This window comes from Vanessa cardui, chromosome 6, assembly GCF_905220365.1.
Source record: "Vanessa cardui chromosome 6, ilVanCard2.1, whole genome shotgun sequence".
NCBI lineage: Eukaryota > Metazoa > Arthropoda > Insecta > Lepidoptera > Nymphalidae > Vanessa > Vanessa cardui.
Genome location: NC_061128.1, coordinates 4,088,024 through 4,108,900, shown reverse-complemented (window position 1 = coordinate 4,108,900; position 20,877 = coordinate 4,088,024). Strand labels below are relative to the sequence as shown.

Here is a 20,877-nt window from a genome sequence, read left to right as displayed (position 1 = left end):
CATTAGTTTTCAATATTATATTGAGTCTGGGTGTTTTTGGTACCGTCGCTTCTGATTCTCGTACACAAGTGCTTCAGCTTACACTGGGATCAGAGTATGTGATAATGATCAATATTTATTATTTATTTTTATTTGCTTGTATATTGATTACCATCGATTACCTAGTGTGTTTATTGTTTATTTCTACGGATTATTATTTTTAGTAAACCACGTGGTTGCTATATCTGGCCCCTATGGATAGGTACTAATTACCGTCAAACTATCGCTAAAGAACAATAATTATTATTGTTGTGCTACGGTTTGTAGCGTGAGTTTATCAGCCAGCATCACAAGGGACAAAATCTTCCTTACCAATGTTGGTGGCGCATTGGTGGTGAAAGGAATGGTTTATATTTTTAACAACATCAATATCTATGGACGATGACGACCAGTTAGCATGAGGTACCTTGTACCAGTCCACCTACTGATATCATAAAAAAATATAGTTAAAAAGTAATTTACAACCCTAAATCACCGTCTAGTGAAGTCAAGATATAAAGATAGAAAAAACATATCCAGACAATAATTTTAAGCCATCGACTGACTTTAATCATAAAAGCGGCCAAAAACAGATAAGTTAGTTACGGTTCATCAGTTCGCTTCTAATTAGTTCGGAGCGGTTCTTAAGCGGTTTTTCTCCAAGTCGCTACGAATGCCGAGACCCTTTCATGCTTAATCGGCTATTTAGGACTTGGACCTTAATGTTTTACGCAACATTACGTCATTAAATATTTGAGAAGGGGTTTTGTGATGTTCGTCGAGCTGAACTAAGCAGATAAGATCTTTAATCTAACCTCGTAATGCCTTTGTTGCTTGCGATTGTGATATAAATCGCGGCTTCTGTGAGGCTTCTGTTGGTCCAATTACATCAGCTGTGTCTTTTGATGTGATTTCGAAGCTAAACAAATGTTACTCAATAACCCATGGATTAAGTTGTGTATGACCTTATACGTCTGTCGTTAGAGTCTCTTCTTCCTTTTAAACTCCTTAGACTATTTATCAGAAGCCCAAAGTAAATAATTTTCCCAATGATATGGCTCGTACTAAAACACCTTCACTGCCTTAAACACCAAATCAAATCAATCACATATAACCTTTTAGAGTTGAACATGTATCAAAATCCTTTTCTTTTAATTTATCGGTACGTTGAATGAAACGTTGATTTGCATTAAGCTTATTGTCAATGGTAAACAAATCAGACGGTGCAATTACTTCTTTTGAGTAGATCATAATGTCGAATTAAAAAGATTATTTTTTAATTTTATTTATATCATTCGATATTGTAAAAAAAAATTGTATCTCTCATAAAAAATCTATTGGTTTATTTTCACGGATTATGTGAAGTGAAGTGAAGTGTAGATAATGATTTTGATGTAACTTGTTATACTTTACGTATAGCTCATATGCCATCCCTTCCCATTTTACCCCCTCGAAGAGTTATTTAAAAAATCATACGTCAGACAGACAAAAGTTGTAAAAAATGTTACTTTGGTACATGTATGTATTGTGTAAACATACATAGGCATTTATTAAAAACCGGTTAGTTGTAAATCACAATGATGGTAAACATTTTTGAATGTAACTAATTATTTCAATTCGATATTTAATACGGTCTAAATCAACTGAAAGTATGATCACAAACAACACAATTAAAACTCAGTCTAAAGTAACATACAAATGTATTATACGTTTAATTTTCCCAATATAATATTCACAGTACAAAATATAAATAACACTTTACATTATAAACATATATCCACTTAGTATTATCTTTGAGCAAATATTAAACGCAGAGAAGGTTCTCGCTTATCTTGAAGGTAACTCAAATATTAGTCGTAAGTAACAACGCAAAAAGTCTATTTGTTTATAGAACATTGCTTAGATCGTTGCTTTTGAAATAATTACTTACCGCAGTGGAATGTTAGTTATGAATTAATCTTCTACATTTTAATAGATGTTTGATATTTTGAATAAAACAACAACAACAAAAACAGCCTGTAAATTACTCACTGCTGGGCTAAGGCCTCCTCTCTCTTTGAGGAGAAGGTTTAGAGTATATTGCATCACGCTGTTTTAATGCGGGTTGGTGGAATACACACGTGGCAGAATTTCTTAGAAATTTGACACATGCAGGTTTCCTCACGATGTTTTCCTTCACCGCCGAGCACGAGATGAATTATATCCACAAATTTGTCACATGAATAGTAATATATAGAAAAGTAATTTTGAATAAATAAGTACAACAATACTGAGATGCAGGCTCTATTTCGTTACACATATTCAAGAATAAAATCGACGGTCTGCGCGTTTTCCTAGGCTTGGGAGTTTTAAGCCACATATTTTGAGTAGGCTAGATACCGCATGTTCATTAGAAAGTAGAAAAGTGTAAAAACCGAGCGTGTCGTCTTTTTTTATACAGCAATGTCATTATTCTTATTTCAACGATAACGTCACCCCAGCACTCTAAATCTGCGGTCATACATGGGTTTCGAAATAAGAGCGGTACCTACATGCATACATTATGAATTTTTAAACAAAAAAAAAAAATTACAAGCAAATATAATATTTTGCAATATGTGTACGAAACTAGTTTTCGTACGCGGTTTCGTTCGTATTTTAGGGTTTCGTTGGCAGGAATTAATTATATATATATAACCTGTGTTATTGTAATGTATAAGCTATATATTTGTAAAGTTACATTAAAATCCATTCAGTATTTTTTCCTGAAATAGGATCAAACATTCAGGCATAAAAAGGTTTTCTTTATAATACTAACCATCATTATAATAAATAATAATAAAATATATACTGAAATATATAATTAACTGAAGCTACCACCGTTTCGGAGAGTAGACTACCGATTCTACCGAGAAGAACCGTCAAGAAACTCTGTAATTACTCTTTTTCAACATTTAAAATTAATAATTCATAATTCTAGTTAATTCCGATTGACAGTATTTTGTGAGATACTGTGAAATTTCAATACTGTGGTAGTGCGGTTTAGACATCAAGTCTCTGTACCCGCTTGGTGTGGATCATTGAAGTATCAATATAATAGTAAACTTTATCTTAACATTATATATTCTAAGTAATGAATATTTTAATAGTCTTTATTCAGATATAAGTTTGAAATCGAATTATTTAAATCAATAACTTTTTTAATTATTTTTTATTATATTTAATATGTGGAACTTAACACTCCATTTCTGAATTCTGGTATTTTGGTTTGCTTCAATTATCATCATGCCATACTTTATATGATTTAATATTTACTGTCATACCCATTTTTTTCCTTGGTTTGCTTTTGCTATATTTATATCTAAATACTTAATCTAATTTTATCATTTACCTTAAATATAAGTTCTTGTAATTAATACATGAGAAAAAGAAAATGTCAGTCTCAGCATAATTATTAAAAATGGCAGTAAAGTAATTCCAAAACGGCAAGGCGTGTTATGATGCAGTTGTACTTTTAATTCATTTGCATATTTACCGTCTCTAATATTATAGAACACAGAACAATTCATAGATAAAATGGATGTTGATAATAATACTTCTTCGATTTCCTAACACGAGTTCATTATTTTAAATATTTATTAATAAAGCTTTGTAAATACGCGAGAACGACTATTTTATTCACTCATTCGTTCCATCACTATAAAAAATCATCATTCTAATAAAATGCTACTCATGACTATATCTTTTTGAATTTCGAATTTGCTTTTTTAATTTGGCAACAAATAAAGGTCGAAAAAAATGAAGACAATTTGTTTTATTTTTAGCGACGTTCCTACACGATAATCTTATTAACTCTGCTCTTTGGGCCGTACAGACACGAGGGCTCTTCAGTTTCTGAGTGCGGGAGACCTCGTTATACAAAACAGGACGCAATCACGGTCTATAACTGCGACTCTTCTTTGTGACTCTCGTTCATTTACGAGTTCCTGATACAAATAAATGTTTTTTTTTTTCATTCATTTAGCTTACAGTTTCTTTAACTATAATCTGTATTTATAAATTAACTAGCGACTGGCCTCGAATTTGCACGGATGCAATACTGATACTTAATATACTTTACTGTATTGTCCTTATATTATAAACAAAAACCTTCCTCTCGAATCACTCTATCCATTAAAAAAAGCGCCTCAAAATCAGTTGTGTAATTTTAAAGATCTCAGCATAGGGATAGACTGCGGTAAGCGACTTTGTTTAATGCTATGTAGAGATCCTATAATTTATGAGACTTAAATGACGTGATACGATAACTGATTTTGAATTTGTAGAAAGATAAGTTTATTAGGTAACAAGCGAGAACTGTGTCATGTGAAGTCATTTAGTAAATAGATATAATCGATGTGCCAGTTTATATTCGTTCATAAGAGTTAGTCAGACAGACTGTTTTGTTTACATCAACGAATAAAGCTAAATTCTAATAATTTATAAAAAAAATTAACTGACTTCATAATAAGAAAGAGCTAGTAAACGAAAAAAATATATAAATATATATATCTGTGAAACTACTAGTCCGATTTTAATAAAACTTACACTGTTCCCTAAGATAAATTGTACATAAATTAAAAGTTTTCATTTCCAAACGACTTTTAAATTTTCAACACATTCGTGACAAACATACATGCAAACAAACACTAACGAAATTGAGCACTCGTTTGAGTGCTTCGAAAAATTAATAATCATCATACTCAAATATAATAAAATTCTAACAATGCTATATACATATTTCGTACTCAGTGGCGGCGCAAGGCGTGGGCGGTGTGGGCCACTGTACAAATGGGCTCGCGCCCGAAATTTGTATAACATAACATTGAGATCAGGGTACTGTAAAAAAAACAAATGCCTCAAAAACTGTATCTTGCCCACATTAAGAATCGATCTTGCGCCGCCACTGGTCATACTGATAACTTCCTTATTAATAAGTCGACTAATAAAGGAGAATAAGAAATACCATTGAACTTCTCATTTAGGCAACTTTGGTTTAAGCCTAAATAACGTATATTTGATTAATCCATAAACATAGATTGCAAATAGCATATAATTTTAGTTATAAATCACGTTATTATTTCACTGTCTACGTAATTATAACCCCACATTATTACATAATATAGCTCTAGCTTTAGTACTTAGCAGTCAATGATATTCGGTTCTATTAAATTCAGCCCGGCCAACATAATTATATCGCAACTAATCTTCACAATATATATTCGACTTCACGATATTGTATAAGAAAACGTGATAACGTTATATAAAATAAATACAATTCACGTGGTTCTCGATATAGTACGTAAGTTTTGAAATCAATGTATTATTTTTGGAAATATATTTCTGCTTTGCCGGAACGAAACTATTTCCGTTACTATAAGACGAGTCAATAATAAAACTTTTATTTAAATCTAGAATAATGTAAAATTACTAAATGGAATCGAATCGAATTTAGAAGTAGAAAATCCAACAATCAATGGAATAAATCGACCATTCCTTACTACATGGTAAAATAGGATTCCCGTTGTTTGTTTGTACATATATACGAGTATGCTTAGATTTTTAAAATGTATTTTGTTACATAGAAGAGAAACACTGATTATATCAGCGATTTTCAATGTGATGTAGTAAATAAATACATTTTTTGCTCAATTCAGCATCGTTTTAAAGGTATTTTGAATTTAACTTCCAAATCCACAAAATCTTACCTTACTCTAATTGGGTATTAAATATTTCATTTTGTTAAATTGTACGAGAGCTTATTGATTTTAATTAGAACGATTATAATATATAATAATAATTAATACCTTTCGACAGTATTATTGAAACTTCAAAGGTACTTATTAATAATCAAATTTGTAGTTTCATAATTAATGACTGTTATTCTCAATATATGCTAAGCTAAATTAAGTAACAAGAAACGTATCACATCGTGAATTTTAACGAAATTATTTCAAAAAGGCAAGGTTCAAATACATGCGGACGTGAACACTGGGCTTTATGGTTCCATTTAGGAAATAATACGATCTGTAAAACCCGTGTGAAATTATGTCTCCGAGTTGATTCAACCCACACGATTTTAAATAATTTAATGTCTTCCCTCTGTCTGCTATCGTATTTATGTTTAAGACAAGTCGTCTTTCACACGGCTAATATGGTTAAGATATATTTAAGTATTTAGTACAATTAAACAATTGTAAATCTGCCCTATTGCTTGAGTAACTTTATCGCAATTTGGGAATATTCTGGAGTTTTGGAGAGTACTAAGTTAATGTTTTATATGGTATCTATAGTGAAAGTATTCTAATGAAATGTTTTATTTGTACATTGACTATTAAGATGAAATGAGAGCGCGTCACGGTAGCATGCGTACGCGATCCCGAGGCGCCCGCCGAAAGACGGAGAGGGTACCGCTGGTTTTTTAGTGGGTTAACCCTGTGTGCTTGGGCGCACTCGGCGTCCAGGGTTCCGAGGAGTCCCACACAATCCCCCCCCCCCACTTTCCATCATGTGGAGGAAGCGCGTTATGCGTTTTTCCAGGGAGAAAAAAAAGGAGAAATGAGAGAGCGAAGTGAGATTGCTATGCTTGTCATTAATGTAAGATTCTAAGAGAATTCGTCACATGTGTATCCAGTAACCAGCACAGAATATAAGTCCTCTTTTTGGCAGCTGGGTTTACTTACTATTCTCAAACAACATTTAATGTTTTATCATTTCAATAAAGGGTTGTTTGATATTTGATAAGTATGTTTACTGACCAAACAAAGTTATCAAATGTCACTTCCATATTTATAGAAGTTAAATGTATTTGATGAAAAGAAACGATGTCGTAAAATTATATGTATAACATCATTTATGTCAGACATGTAGATTATAAACGTCTGAAAAAGTTGCACAGAATTTTATTTTAAAAGACATTTCTTTACTGTTTTGATAAAAAAATCTTAAGTAGTTTCATAATTTCAAGTAATTTTAATGTAAGCAAAGTAAGTACATTAAACGGCTTATTGAACTTCTGAACAGTATGAGCCCAAATGTTCATAAATTGGATTTCAGTAGGGCCAGGTGGTGCAGTGCACCAGGGCACCGGAGTTCAGGAGGGCCTCTAAACTAAATATTAAACTTCTGAAGCTAGAAAATCACGACTTGTTTGATATCTATAATTTTGAAAGGTAATTTTCAGTTAAAGGGAATAGAAAAGAAGGGGTGAGGGCCCGATTCTTTTTCTATGCACCGGGGCCCCTCCTCACCTTGCTATGCCACTGGTTCTGTTTGTCGGTATCGTATTAGTTATTTTTTATTATAAAATTAACAATAGCGCATCTAAATGTTGAGAATAAAGTCCCACAGCTGAAAAAGCCTTCTCTCGTCTGTAGTAGGATTGTAGTTTATTTCGTCACGCTGAACACTGTTTTCTTTGGTTACACGTAGAAAAATATTTTCAAGCCTCAATTTTTGTTAGCCTTAATAATTTGACTTAAAGTTGTAGATTAGATTTCCAGCCCATAATTAATCGGTAGTTGGTACCTTCGTTTTAAATCCATGTTTTATCCGCGGTTCCATCTGCTCTTTCAATTTATAGTACAAACTGCAAAGACATTCTTTATAGGTTCTTCGAATAAACGACTTCACGTATCTTATTACGTCATGCATCCTCTCTGCTCCATTTCTCTAGTACCTTATCACACAAAAGTATCGTCCTTTCATCAGATATTCTACAATAGCAGTACTCAGTATTGTTGTGTTCCCGCTTTTAAGGTGAGTGAGTCAGTGTAACTACTGGCAATGGGCTCGTAAAATCTTAGTTTCCAAGGTTAGTGGTACTTTGGCGACGTAAGGAACGATTTATTTTTCTTACAGCGCCATCAGGTTGCCCATTAGGCAATCCGCTTACCTATGGTTTTTCGTAAAAAAATCATTTTTGATTCTGATAGGTGTGTTAGTGTTAATACATCTTTATTTATAATCTGTACTAATCAATGAATTAAGAAGATATTTTATTTATTACGGCTAACTGAAAAACTATTATACCAATATGCAAATTACACAAAAGACTCAGGGAATTTTGTACTAAATTTTAGCATATAAGTGGTCGCACTTCGCAATTTCGCCCGTTTAAAATTTAAACTATTTACGTGACAAGCGAATTCCATGTTCTTATATTATTTAAATGGCTTTTTTCACTCCAGCTTGGTTCAGTCCAGTCCAGTATGCTTGGTTTAATACGAGCTGAAAATATCAGAACAACTCGTGATGTGTTGTGTTTAATTGTATTAATTTTACTGTTGTTACTAGATTTTCTCACTCGTATATCACTGAACCGATGTTTTTAGTTTACTAAATTAATAGAAATCGTCAACTTTTTTTTAAATTAAATCAACGGAATTAATTCATTATATTACGTAATATAACACCAATTAATTACTATCACCAAAATTTCAAAAAAAAATTATATTTGTATAACATGATAATAAAAACCGAAATATAATATACATTTTTAAATGAATTGATTTCACAACACGAAATAACCATTAAGCTAAAAAAGTTAAATTAATTTTAGTAAATAAAAATGTATTTAAAAATTATACATAGGTGTTTTTATTAAACGATAGAAGTTAACATGATATGTAAGCATCTTGCTTCTATTGAGGGCGATTTATAACTGACAGGATATAGTAGAATAGAGTTAAAACTAATGATCATTAATCTCCTTTCGTGGGTAATCATATTACGATCGGCGTTTGAACGCAAGGCGACCCTTTGTACCTCTATCGCTCACTCACATGCTTTTGTATGTGCTTCACGTTATATACACACTGGCTACTTACTGCCTTTTGGTCACTATGCGTAATGCTCCTATTAATTTCGAGGGTTCTGAGTTCAAATCGAAATTTAAATTAATAGGTTCTTTCTGACAACGAAAAATGAAAATATACTTTATTCAAGTTGGCTTTAACAAGCACTTTTGAATTGTCATTTAACAACTATTTTAAAAAAGTGAAGCTATCACCTGTTCGGAAAGTAGATTCTACGGAGAAGAACCGGCAAGAAACTCAGTAGTTACTCTTTTTCAACATTTAAAAATACAAAGTCATGTTAGTTGAATACATCACCATTATATATTTAGTATATGTTACTGTTTTTCTCAGTACCACTATATCCCTAAATTAAATTTCGGAACTCATATAGTGGGGCACAGATATCGCTATATTGCAGACAGAACATTAGATACCAGTCTACGACGGTAGGCATATGGTGGTCAATTTTCTCATCTGCTTTCAAAACATAATATGATTACAAGGTTTGTTAAAATACATTAGCAATAAGGCCAAGATTCGTAAAATAGAACTTTTGTAAAAATTTAAATGTTTAATAGTTCTTTCTTATTTGGTTTACTTTCTGAATGTATTCAATATAGTTTGTATATATTTAGTACCTACATTAAACGACTAGTAATAGTACAATTTTAAATAAAGTCAGAGACTACTTCGTGACGATTATCGCAGTCCCCTGGCGTGTTTAATCGCATTACTGCTGGTTGTTGGGCCCAAGACCAGCCTTTGTAATGTGTTGCTCGCTCAGCTGTAAGCGAGTCTCTCGAACAATGCGTTACATTCGTTTATAGTAATTTACCTACTGTTGTTTAAAATATTTGTACATCTTATTATAAATTACAAACAAACTATACAATATTTTTCTTTTTTAAAGTATCAAAATCGGCTATGCTATTCAAAAAGAAATATTATATAGGTACATAATGGTAAGTAAAACAAAGAAGATATGACATTACATACCTTCATCAAACTGCAACTCTTATATATATATTTACCATAAATCACAGAAGAAAAAGTAACAAAACCCAAATGGACATTTTTTTATGTATCTTACATAAACAATGAAGAATTTACATACCTTCTATAAAAAACTTCAATACCCCACTTTCTTCCTTTTAGTTGATAAAAAACATGTTACGATTGTGTTTCACTCAAAAATAGACCCCTAAACACCAATTTCCATATTTATAACGTGCGGGACGAAAAACTTACTGTATAAACTTTCATGCCGAAATTTATCCTTATATCTTAGGTGACGAGTTTCAAAAAACGATGTATCAACTTACTATATATGTATTTACCTCGTAAGCGGAAACTCTATAACTGATTTTCCTGCTTCTAACATCAAAAATGACGGACCCTAATACTAAATTTCATTCCCAATTTCACCCTATTAACTAATATATTTTGAAAGACATTGTTAGAACAGTCATATTTTTATAAAAATAATGTCGATTTTTATTCTTTTATGTTCAAACTAGTTCGGCCCGCAACCTTATACACATTTGAATCTATCAAAAAAATGTATATCATTGTAACCTAAGATACTCCCTATTATATTGGTTCTCTGCCAGTGAAAATCCCGTCAAAATCGGTTCAGCCGTTCCAGACATTAACCGGAACAATCAGACAGACAGAAAGACAAACAGACAGAACTAACTTATATTAAAAACCGCCTTAAAAAAAAGAATCCTGCTTTAATGCTAACATAACAAACCTGTAGAAAAAATCATCCTGATACACACATAGCTTAATCTAGGAGTCGCATATCAGTCAGACTTTTAAAAATGTTTTTTTCAGATTGTATATAAACACTAACCCAGACAAATATTATACCAGACAGAAAAGTATATTATAATAATATTTGTGGAGTAAGAATGCGTATGTAGGTGTGTGACAATTAGTTTCAACAGACACGGGTTTAAATATATAATAAACATATATTTGTATTGTATACAGGATAATATGACATGCGAGGCCGTGCCTGAATAAATTGTCATACGAAAATAGACTTCACGCTTTTACAATTATTAACCAAATACTGCTTTGTACGTCGTGTAAATGTTTGACTTCTTAGTAATATAACCTTTAAGTTCTAATACATAAGAGCTATAATTTAATCCGCTGAAGATACGTATACGTAACGAAATTCATTAGCATGTTTATGCTGAACTAAGATCCTTTAAATAAGGAAACTGAAATTCTGTAGTTAAATCAAATGTTGTATACGAATTTTCTAATAGCTATTTTATTTTCCATTAACTTTTACGTATTTGTCAAAACTTTGTAACCCCTTTGAACAAAATCATTGATAATTTTATATATTTTTTAAAATAGCCTTAATTTAGATATGTATAACAAAGACTTCTTTATAGTAGGTACCAAACCAAACCAATACACTCTATACGTATAATAAGTAGAGAAATAAATGCTGTTAGAATTAATATTATCAGTTAGCGGTGGCAAAAATGATACTTAAACCTCGGTTCAGAAAAAATTGAAGAACGATTTCAAAATACTCATTAAACTTTTTTTAACATGTTAGTAATAGTAATTTGTTTACTTAAAATGAGTATTTATTTTTGTGAAATCTTGCATATCAAGAATAGATCTTATTATTAAAGACTTATTGTAACTATTCATATTATCAAATTTTAATTTTTTTTTTAAAACCAACTACTTTAACTAATTTGAATATGTTCATGGAGTTTACGAAGCATTATTACAGAGTTAGGTGCCGAGAAATACTAAAAATTGAGCTGGCGGATACCCAAAATTTAATTAATTTAAAAATATGCTAAAAACTTACATTCATATGGACACGATTCCATCACTGAAATATTTACTTACAGATTATAAAAAAATACATTTAACACATATTTTTCAATACGATAGATTAAAAAACAATTTTATAGCTTAAAATAAAAACCAATGACGTTTATAGTTACCTCAAACAATTTTATATAAAAATGTTGTCAATCGAAAAAAAAATATTGGATAAAAAAACTTAATCTCTTTTATAATATCAGTAAATGTCAGGTCAAAAACATTTCCCTCACAACTGCAATCATGAGCCTGGGGATAAACAACTGCTATTACTTCGGTCACTCGAAAATAAATGTCGGTCAACTTTTTCATTCGTATTATTTTAAATTGTGCTTCATATTTATACTGTCACAAACAGCGCGGAGCATTTTGAGGCACGACTTCATTTGTTTTATGTAAATTGCAGTAAGTGAATAAAAAAAGTATTTACAACTATTTATTTTTAGTCTGCGATTTCACTCGTTTGCTGTTTCGTACCTTTAAATTATAAAAAATAGTATTGTCCTCCTTTGGCTTTCAAGTTTGCTTACCAAATTTCATCAAATTCTATTAAGTTGTTTCAATATTGGAATCGTGAAAGTGTAACAGATAGGCTGACCGCGTTATTTTCAAATTTACAATATTAGTATGGATAATTACTGAAAATTATTTATTAATAAATCGATGAAATATTTTCTCAAGTATTACAGAATTTTTGGAAACTTGGTCCGTAGACTAATTTTCATAATTAGAATTTCAAAATTGACAAACTTCTATACGCAAGTTCAAACCTCATCCTCTGGGATATTCCTTCGGAAATATTATACAGAAACTCTCCAAATTTACTGAAGGATTAGAGTTTTTTGGGAACTTGAGTTGCCTGTGGGCCAATTTTCATAATTAGAGTTTTAAAAAATGAGACTCTTTTGCACACAAATCCAAACATTATATCAAGGGATCAGTTATAAACAAAACTAGCTTTTATACTTAAAAACAGCAGTTTGACAAATACCCATATTAATAATTTCATATTTCTACGAAGAACTTCTGATCGTAAACTTTTATCCCCAATTCCACCCTTTTAGATGATTAAAACACGCTGTAACAGCTGTCTTTTGCAGAAATCTAAACATCAGTATCTATATTTATAACATCAAAAATGAAGTAATTCCGTACAAACTTTCATCTTATACTTCACCCTCTTGGGTGCTTTTTTACTAAAATATTTCAGGACTGTTATAACTTGGTTAAAAGAAAGTATCTAGTCTCAATGCTGATTTCCCTTTAACTTAAATAATTCTATCATCAGTAATCATTAATTTCACATTAACAGACACTTAACTCATAGATGATTTGGTACAAACCTTTTTAATGCTCATTTATGTTCAATAAGGAATCATATTCAATTGATTACCAGTTTAGGCTGTGTGAGTGCTATGTGTGGGTGAGTTGAGATGGCCCAGTGGTTAGAACGCGTGCATCTTAACCGATGATTTCAGGTTCAAACCCAGGTAAGCACCAATATTTTTATGTGCTTAATTTGTGTTTATGATTCATCTCGTGCTCGGCGGTGAAGTAAAACATCGTGAGGAAACCTGCATGTGTCTAATTTCATCGAAATTCAGACACATGTGCATTCCACCAACCCGCATTGGAACAGCGTGGTCTAATATGTTCCTAACCCTCTCCTTAATAGGAGAGGAGGCCTTATCCCAGGAGTGGAAAATTTACCAGGATGTTACTTTACTTTGCTTACTTTTAGGCTGTGTCGTATGTCAGTCGATCGGACATGTCAATGTTGTTTCGTGATTTGTCTTGAATTTACCTATTAACATATTTTGACATTAAGGCTACAGACAGGAGAGTAAATTTTTGTCGAAAGCAACTTTGTCTTCCTGACCTAATTTCGGCCTCTGCGGCTTATCTCGAGGACCTTTATCTGTGCACCAAAAACAGGAGATATTATAGCGGACAAAAGTGTAACCGAATACACAGCGAATTATCTTTTACTGACAATTAACTGACAGTAACTACTGTCAGTTAGATAGTTAAAGCAAGCAATAGATAAAGCAAGCGCAGGACCAACGGATTTACGTGTTTTTAGATGCAATGAGTGTAGTTCTTTGCTACAATCGGACTACTGAGTGGTAAGTGAACTTTTTACACAAAAGTAAAATCCATTATCTTTTTATTGCACCGACCTGGACTTTTAATGGAGGAACCTGCAGCCATATAAGTGCTCCTTAACTTACGACACTGTTAAACTAACCCAAAGTACTTACCAAACAGCTGACAATATAGCCTAAAAGAGCTAAATAGTGCATTGTAACAAAACAAACTTTAGCATTCTGACTTGTTTGTTGGATTGCGAACTCCTCCATATGGAATTTACTTTCCACTATTTCGACCAGATGGGAATATATTGTCAAAACGAATTCATTCAAACTCGTTTTAAACTCGCTTACTTTAAAAATTGTTCGTCCTAACTGTCTGTCAACACAGACAGAACTATTAGGTTGAGAAACTTGAAATCCGTCAAGAAAGATTTTTGGAAATTTGTACTTTAAATCGGAAATGAATCTGACAACTAGTTTGGTATTGAAAACGACGTATAGTACGACACAACTCAGATGTAGAATCGGCAAATTTTTTAAAACCGATCACATCCGAATTGAGTACGCTAGCCCAATTTATCAATATTTATTTCTCATGTGAATATGATCTCTACACACACATAATAACTTGTCATGTCCTATATTCGTCAATTTGGAACGTCGATTTACATGCACTTGTTTTCTCGGGTTGAACTGACGCGAAAATCTGTAGCGACGAATAGTGTCGAATGGCGCGATAAGGAGCTATTTCTATTGGACGTGTAAATCGGCAGTGATCGGTTTTATATTCATTTCATTTTCCGATGCTATATCTAATTTGTATCATACTATAACATGTTTCATTTCATTTTATTTTTCAATACAGAATACCTATATATTTCATGGAAAGAGTTTTTCTTTTGAACTTTGACAAAATACTGTTTATCTAATTTCAACCGTAAACCTAATGGGTTAAAGTTCATAGTACAGTTTCACGGTTGCCTGCATAACTATGCCACGTTTATTTATAAACTATGGGTTAAGATTTATCGCCATCTTCTATCAGTTTGTTTGTGTACCGTGTGTTCTATTCCGCAGAGCGTTGAACTAAATTCCTTTGGGATGGTAAAAAAAATGGATAGCTCAGATCTTAAAGTTTTATGTGTATTAAATGTAACATGATTTAATTTTCGGTAAGTATACATTATATTTACGCATGCGAGAAATTGTTACGCAAAATGGTAAAGTTAAAAATCATGTAAAAATCTGCCGTGATTGGATGCCCTGACATAAACCAACGAAGTTAATTTGTATAAATTCCAAATAAAAAATGTTGGAAACCCCTTAATCTACTCTACATAATATAAAACATAATCGGTTTATGCGGTCTGTACGCGATGTGAATGAGTTTTTTTATCAATAAACAAAATGATTCAAAAATAATGTTTATATTATATATACTACATCCATATTATATTTTAAAAAAACCAAGCAAGCAAGAGAATTATAACTTAATATTTTAGTTCTTCAATCTTATTTATTGTTTTATCCATGTAAACACAGGACATTTATTGAAGCATTTATAAATCACAAAATTTCACTCTTTATTAAAATGTTTAAAATTCCAACGTGAAATATTTCGACGACAAAAACAAAACTCGCTATTAAATTACAAACAGTTAGTGAATTCGAAATAAAATCCACGGAACGTTACTGTTTCCATTCTATTTCGGTTTTTATGGACAGACGTTTTCGTCCCACTATGATTCATGGTAACAAAACACAGATGTTATGACTTGTGGCTGTTTATATTTCCAAAAATGTTATCACTTATAGCCGAAAGTCTTGAAAACATTTATTTCAATTACTTATACTAAATAGATTTTAATATTAAATCCTGTATTAGAAAGTCTGCTAAATACTTCAATTAAACCTTTCACCTTAACCTTAATATCAGAAAGGGCTGAATAAATAAAAACATATGGCCCTTAACAGGTTTATGAAAAAATTTTAAAAATGGAATACCAACATATTTTTGTGTTAATGATTCTCACATTGCAAAATCTAGTCCAGTATTTTTTCGTATTGCATGAGAATATAACATTTCGTGTCAGTATGTTGGAAGTATAACTGCACATTTAAGGTCTCTGATTGATGAATAATTTTTAGAGGTCATTGACATTTATCACTGGAATCAAACCATTTAGTATTTTTTTAAAACATTACATATTATTTAGAAACATATGTAATTCATCAAACAAACATAAAATAAAAGTAATTTGCATACAAATATATAAATGTTTTTGAAAAGCAATTTTTGTTGAAGTGTATTTCGAAGTATAATAAACAGAAAACAATATTTATCGATGTTAAAAAGTCACAGGCGCCATAATCTCTCAAAGCTCCGATCACATTTGGATGCTGAGTCACGAATACATTGTCACAACGCTTAACGTTTCGTTCCAATGCATTTTAATATGTTCTTTTTCAATTATCTGTAAGCCGCTTGTATCTCGCGTCGATGGAGTTTACACGAAGTATAAATAAGAAATCCAAAAGCCGATATGGAACAGAGAATAAAAGAGACGAAGGTTTTAACGTAAGTATTAAAAAGGTTAGGTTAGTCACGAATTGCTTAGATTCATGTGTTTTAATTTAAATTTGTTTTTTATACAAAAAAATATTTCGTGCTTGCATTTAAATATGTTATCTTTATCAAATCTTATGATCGTTCTCTAAATTGACAACCAATTTCATTTTCTCATAAGAAATAAACGAAGTATTACTGAAAATTTATGCAATCAAATATGTATGCAATATTTATGCAAACAATAATTTGTTTTGAGATAAACACAAACACAGTTAAAAAAGGTACCTCGTTTCTCAAATCGTGTAACACTTGTGAGCATATTATAAAATATCGAGTAAACATTGAAGATTAACCATTTATTCTGTTGTTTATGTTATTCCTAATATTACTTTACTGTAACATTAAACATGTTGGATTATGAAAATAAAATTAAAATGTGCATTAAATGTGTGTGCGTGAACATTCTAATGGCCTTTCAAAACGCTGTGAGCGACCAAGTAATCCCATATTCTATTTGTTACAAAAAACCCGAACGAATTCCATTAGCTCTCAAAACCAACTCTAGGATTTCACGTTTGATCGATAATGGAGTTCAGTTTTAAAATATTTCGTGTATTTTAAAAAAATACCTCGATTTCCGCGAATCTACTTTGCTTTTAACGTTATTTTTGAATTAATAATATGTAATTTAAAACAATTGAGTCTTGAGAGCGATATTCTCTTTTTTGTTGTCCTGTAGCTATTAAAGCTGTTTTCCGCTAACGACCTCTTGTGTCAATTAAATAAGACTAGAAAAAATAAGTAAAACAAACAAATTAAAATGTTTTCTTTTCAAAATCAAAATTTTCTGGTTTAAGTTAAATTTTGCTGCTACCAAAACTAGTTGTATAAATAAGAGTTAATTGTTTCACTTAAATACGCTACTCCTTAGTGTAATAAATTATTCAATTGTATTCTTAATTGGTTCAAAACACTTATAGAAAATTGATATTACCTCGAATAAAAACTGATGTACGTAATATTTTTTTTTCATTCGATTTCCAAATACAGAACTAACGAACTAAACGTGCCTTTTGATTTACTGACGAATGATTTTTATTGTTAATATTTAATACATTTCACGTGTACAAATTTATTATATTCGATATTTAGAATTTATAAGAATATGTTCATTCGATCGAGCACGATTGATCAACAAATATCCTCAGCAATACATACACAATAGTATAACTTCGAATTAATATGTATTCAATGGCAGTTCGCTTCAAATTCATATAGGTGATATTTCTATGTTATTATAGTAGATGGTACTTTTCCAGGTAAGTAAGCTATACGGTATGTTTATTTACGATTATGTTAATTATATTTGTGATATGGCTTGTTGAATTAATTTGAAAGGGATTTTTATTGGACCTTATATTACTATGCAACCAAAACATAAACACAAATAATTTTCGTCCAAAATATTGATCTTCACTTGTCTTAATGGCGAGTATTTCAATAATGTTGACTGTCACTTGTTTTTAAGTAAAAAGAAGATCGTGTCTTGGTTTTTTGTTAATTATTTTAAGGTCTTTTTAGTTCAGTCAACTTAAGTCATATGATCACTGTAAAAGCACCTTTTAACGACTTGATTACGAACCATCAAACTCTCACATTACCAAATTGAATTAGCAAGCGTTAGATACTAAAACTTTCGCGGATAAATAGTCTAAATAATGGTGGCCACAAGCCGTAAATCGCATCGAGGCGAAGTTTAGAAGAAGTTAGCGAACAAACTAACAGACACAAACTAACTGAAAAACGAGTTTGTTGTATTCTATTTATACATTAAAACTTGTTTGTAAATCAATATTTATTTAGGAAATTTTCTATTAATCATTTTTGCGAAGTCAATTATAACCCAGGGTTTTAACAGACAACAAATCAAACCAAATCAAATCACAACAAACTTTATTCAAGTAGGCTTTTACAAGCACTTTTCAACCGACTTCCAAAAGGAGGAGGTTATCAATTCGTCTGTATTTTTTTTTTTTTTTTTTTTTTTTTTTTTTTTTTATGTTTGTTACCTCATAACTTTTCACTGGGTGGACCGATTTTGATAATTTTTTTTTTGTTTGAAAGGTAGTGCTTCCCGTGGGGTCCCATTTTTTTTATTTTTTTTTCCGATGATGGTATCCATGTGAAAACGACATAAGTCTTAAATTTGCATTATGTATATGCGCGACAAATAGGTGAATAACTGAAAATCACGTTAACCAATTTTGATAATTCTTTTTTTATTATAAAATATATACTTCAAGGGTAATTTGGTGAAAGTTTGGTAAGGTTCTGAGCACAGGATCCATGACAAAGTAACGGAACGGAAGGGAACGGAACAATTCTGAGGAGCACGTTAGCGATACTCGGTCGAATCTTTTATTTATAGGTTATTTGGATATTTGAGTCACCTTCCGTAATGTGGTTATGTTTATGTAATTATCATAGTCGAATATTATAATCAACTAGCTACCCACCCCGGCTTCGCACGGGTGCAATACTGATACTAAATATACTACAGAATTTGTTTATATACGACATCACATCGCAAACTTCTAAAATTATCAGTGTTTCTTTACTATGTTGTTCATGTATTATATACACAAACCTTCCCCTTGAATCACACTATCTTTTAAAAAAAACCGCATCAAAATCCGTTGCGAAGATTTAAAGATATAGGGACAGAGAAAGCGACTTTGTTTTATACTATGTAGTGATGGAACTCCTATACGGCTCGCAGTTAGGGTGCGATATGGGGCAGAATTTCTTACTATCTTTAATCAAATTTTGTGTATGTGATGTGATGTCATATGATGTACGAAATATAGTTGGTCTTTTTCAAAGTTTTTTTGCTGAGTTCGATTACAGCTCTTTCGAGGGATCCTTGTAGTTTACGCCGCGTGACGTATTAAATCCGTATTTTCGAAAGTCTATTTTTGCTTTATTCGCAAGTTTCCTTTGAAATTGTCCTCGAAGTAGTTTCTGACTCATATAAACGGAACGTTTAATCTATCCATATTAAAAAAAATTAGTTAGTCAACATCAGCCTCACTTAAAATCAAAAAATAAATAAAATTTTAACAAAAAGAAAAACCGACTTCAAACAAAACACTATTTTAAAACAAATGAATATGCACGAAAAAGTAATAAAAATAATTGCGTATTCAACATATTTTTTAGAGTCTTCCTAAGTTAAATGAAATGAAAAATATTAGACTACTTAAAAGTCGATTAACGATTATATCATGTAGTTATAATTATTGTTATATTTGGAGTCGGTGTCAGCCAATAAAACCCTACAGTATATCTATCAAAAAACAATACGAGAATACTTTGACAAATATGTTTTTTACAAATTACCTTTTACACAATAATATACTGGATCAATCAAGGGGCTCGTATCGCTTCTTTCTTTTGATTGTTGGGCAAGGGCACCGTGGCTGACACCGGCTCCAAATATACCAATAACTATAACTACATGATATAATCGTTAATCGACTTTTAAGTAGTCTAATATTTTTCATTTCATTTAACTTAGGAAGACTCTAAAAAATATGTTGAATACGCAATTATTTTTATTACTTTTTCGTGCATATTCATTTGTTTTAAAATAGTGTTTTGTTTGAAGTCGGTTTTTCTTTTTGTTAAAATTTTATGAATCGTCATTTTACAATAAGTGAAGCTACCACCGGTTCGGAAAGTAGATTCTACCCAGAAGAACCGGCAAGCAGTAGTTACTCTTTTTTAACATTTAAGAAATATGAAGTTATGTTAGTTAAATACAAAACAACAGTATACAATAATCAATTTTATTGGGAGTACATAATATGAGCCGAGATGGCCCAGTGGTTAGAACACGTGCATCTTCAAACCCAGGCAAACACCACTATATGTGCTTAATTTGTGTTTATAATTCATCTCGTACTCGGCGGTGAAGTTTCCTTCATCGTCGTGAGAAAACCTACATGTGTCTAATTTCATCAAAATTCTGCCACATGTGCATTCCACCAACCCGCATTGGAACAGCGTGGTGGAATATGTTCCAAACCCTCTCCTTAATGGGAAAGGAAGCCATTATCCCAGCAGTGGGAATTTTACAGGCTGTTACTTTACTTTACTTTTTTTACATAAATACATATCTCAACTAATCTACTTTTTCAAATACTTTAAGGGATAACATTATAATAACACTTTTTGTCGCCCGCAGCATCCCTTGTGTTTTAGGCTTAAATCGTCAGGTATTAAGCATAAAAATCTTCCTTGGAGTTCATTGATTTTTTCTTAAAGGACAGACATCAGACAATCAGTTAAACATACATAATATACATAATTGCATTTATAATTCTAATTATATTTGAATTTTTGAATTCGAATATGTATAAAATACTCTGCTCTTACTCCACGTGATATATTTTTACTTCTAAGCATTTGGCCATCGTATCGAATATCTCGAAACTCAATACTACTTCGAAGATCAAAC

At 31.4% G+C, this 20,877-nt stretch overlaps 1 protein-coding gene across 1 annotated transcript in view; it reads left to right on the top strand.

Moving 5' to 3' along the window:
- The window catches only part of LOC124530159 (protein qui-1), a 121,311-nt gene that overhangs the window by 19,910 nt on the left and 80,524 nt on the right, over positions 1 to 20,877 (top strand). The gene's annotated exons all lie outside the window — the stretch shown is intronic.